The 2890-nt window shown below is 32.7% G+C and overlaps 1 pseudogene; it reads right to left on the bottom strand.

The window, feature by feature from the left end:
• Nucleotides 1-1268: 1268 nt before the first annotated feature.
• LOC127812759 (uncharacterized) lies at nt 1269-2634 on the bottom strand (annotated as a pseudogene).
• Between the last annotated feature and the right edge of the window lie 256 nt (nt 2635-2890).

The following is a 2890-nucleotide window of genomic DNA, read 5'->3' as shown; positions in this document are numbered from 1 at the left end:
TAATGATCAAAATATTTTCAAATTTATAGTAATTGGATATGTTATGAGTTCAAATCTTATTAGTATCTTACTATAGTTATTTTTTTATTTTTCTAAACAAAATAGATAAAATGATGTTTTAAGAATTTAATTTATTAACAAAATTTCAAACCAACAAAATATGACATTTGCTTATATTATAAAATAAATGACAACAATTCCCTCATATTTTTTGACATTTCCTCTTTGTTTCTTCTCACTCTAGCGACTAACTTTTCGTTGTGTCTAATTTCTTTCCTAAGATTTTTTATTTTTTTTCTCTTTCTCAATCAAAATGACAATCTCTCCAATTAAAAAAATATGACTCTTAACCATAATTGTTAGTTTCAATCACGATTTTTCTTATAATAGTAGCTAACAATCATAATGGCTTTCCAAGCGAAATAAAGATGAGAGGTTAGAGAAATAATTTGTATGAAAATTCTAAGATTAGAATGATTTTTTATTATTTCTTTTACAATTAGAATCTTTGTCTTTTTTAAATGTTAGGGGTGTTTGTATCTTTTAGTCAAACCTCAAAGTATTAAGTGTAATTTCCTATGACAACATTTCAAAATATTTAAAGGTTTAAAGAAATAAATTCAAGTTCAATTTAAAGAAAAATTTATTTGCCTAAGTGAGTCAAATGGGCTAAATATAGGTTTATAAATACATATATATAGGTATAATATAAATATACCAGTTAAGCATAATATATATAATTGTATTTATTTATGTACTATATATATAGGTATATATATATAGGTAATACGAACATAGTGGACTGGCCAATTGCCAACTGTCAGGCTCCCATCCCCCTTAAATTTTCATCCTATTTTTTCCACGGAAAGAACCCACGAGACTATCTCTAACCCAAAACTTCAAAATTGTGCAACTTTTTGCACTAAAATGGTATAACTTTCATACTATCCTATCAAGACATCTCTAACCCATTACACCAAAAGTTACACCAAATGAATAGTATTATTTCTATTTTCTTATTTCTTTAATTCATAACAATTAATTTATTTCAAAAAATTACTTAATTATTTATGCAATTGCAAATTAAATATGTAAAAAAAAAATTATACATATTTACATAAAATATTACATTTATTTAAAAAATAAAATACGATATTATACATAATATCGCAATCTACAAGATTTATAATTTAACACGACAAGATTCAAAAAAGATTATTTGAATGAAAAAATATTACAAAGAAAAAAATACAATTAAGACTCGACATTTAATTCTCAGAATTAGTATATTCCTTCCACAAATGTTCAATCAATTCATTTTGAAGTGCAATGTGAGCCTCTTTATCCTTGATTTTTCGGTGTCGAGCGAGGAATTCTTGAAATCGGGTGCCTTCATCAACAACCATCTCAACGTCTAGACTTGGTGCTTCTACCCAATTTCGAATTGGCGACTCAACATCACGTTCATCCTCGATAATCATGTTGTGCATAATAATGCACACAATCATTATATCGTGTAAAACACTTTTTTACCAAAAGCGTGACAGTCCTGTAACTATTGCAAATCTAGATTGTAGAACCCCAAATGTCCGTTCTACATCTTTTCTACAACTCTCTTGTTTCATTGCAAAATATTTTTTTATTGGGACCACGTGGCTCATGAATTATTTGTACAAGAGTAGATAACTTCGGGTATATACCGTCTGCTAAATAGTAATCCATATTATATTCGTGTCCCTATATAACGTAATTAGCGAGAGGAGTAATACCTTCAGCTAGGTTGGCGAACAGATGAGAGGCCTCCAAAACATTAATGTCGTTATTTGAACCCGGCATATCGAAGTGTGTGTGCCATATACAAAGATCGTAATCTGCTACAGCATCAAGAATAATTGTTGGAAATCCACTTCAGCCTGCATATTGGCCGACCCAAGCGGTTGGACAATTTTTCCATTTCCAGTGCATACAATCAAAACTACCCAACATTCCAAGAAAACCACGTTGTCTACCAACATAGAGCAGGCTCGCAATGTTGTCAGCGTTTGGTGACCTCAGATATCGACCCCCAAATACCTCCACAACAGCACAACAAAATTTCTTCATACTTTCAATAGCAGTGGACTCCCCAATTTTGATGTACTCATCAGTTGCATCTGCTGCGACACCATATGCCAACATCCGAAACACAACAGTTACCTTTTGAATCAATGACAAATCAAGTCTTCTTAGAGCATCCATTTTCTGTACAAAGTAGTTGTCATGAGCTGCGGCGGCTTGAAATATATGCAAAAATAATCTTCGTGACATTCGAAAGCGGCGGCGAAACATCCCTTCGTCGTAACGTGGGTTCTTGACAAAGTAGTCGTTGAACAATCTTTCATCGGCAGCCTCCCGATTTGGATGAATGATGATATGACCAGGTATCGAGCCTCCATGTATCGGTTGGTGTTGTTTCTGATCAAGCAGGTGAGCGAGAAGGATGTTATTGTTGCTATACAAAAGACTGACTGCTTCAATTTGGACATCAATTGCTGCTAGGTGATTCGTAAGTTCTACTTCGTTATCATTATCACTTTCGGACAACGATGCCGAAGAAGTAGAACAATTTGAGGGACCTCCAAGATTGAAATTCATTATCGTCAATAGGGAATATCTTTTTCAATGATTTTTTGCAAATACTGAGTGTTGCAATTTATAGTTGTCGGATATATCTTATCCTCAATTCTCACCTCGTTATGCAAACATGCATCACAACCATTGATTGGATATCATCAAACCTCACCCATTGAATTTAATTCCCTATACCTAACCCTATCTTATCCCCAAGTCTCACCTCGTTATGCGAACATGCATCACAACCATTGATTGGATATCATGAAACCTCACCCAT

This window comes from Diospyros lotus, chromosome 11 (genome assembly GCF_014633365.1).
Source record: "Diospyros lotus cultivar Yz01 chromosome 11, ASM1463336v1, whole genome shotgun sequence".
Lineage (NCBI taxonomy): Eukaryota > Viridiplantae > Streptophyta > Magnoliopsida > Ericales > Ebenaceae > Diospyros > Diospyros lotus.
Note: the sequence above shows the minus strand (reverse complement) of the source record. Positions and strands in the feature narration are given on the sequence as shown.